The following is a 250-nucleotide window of genomic DNA, read 5'->3' as shown; positions in this document are numbered from 1 at the left end:
CTTACTGACTCTCCCAGCCCTACATGACCAGGGTCCATGTACCAGAAGCAGCTTCTGCCTCCTTACTGACTTACTGTAGGCCCCTATTACACAATCTTACTGACTCTCCCAGCCCTACATGACCAGGGTCCATGTACCAGAAGCAGCTTCTACCTCTTTACTGACTTACTGTAGGCCCCTATTACATAATCTTACTGACTCTCCCAGCCCTACATGACCAGGGTCCATGTACCAGAAGCAGCTTCTGCCT

The sequence above is a fragment of the Pseudophryne corroboree genome, unplaced genomic scaffold (genome assembly GCF_028390025.1).
Source record: "Pseudophryne corroboree isolate aPseCor3 unplaced genomic scaffold, aPseCor3.hap2 scaffold_1179, whole genome shotgun sequence".
NCBI lineage: Eukaryota > Metazoa > Chordata > Amphibia > Anura > Myobatrachidae > Pseudophryne > Pseudophryne corroboree.
Note: the sequence above shows the minus strand (reverse complement) of the source record.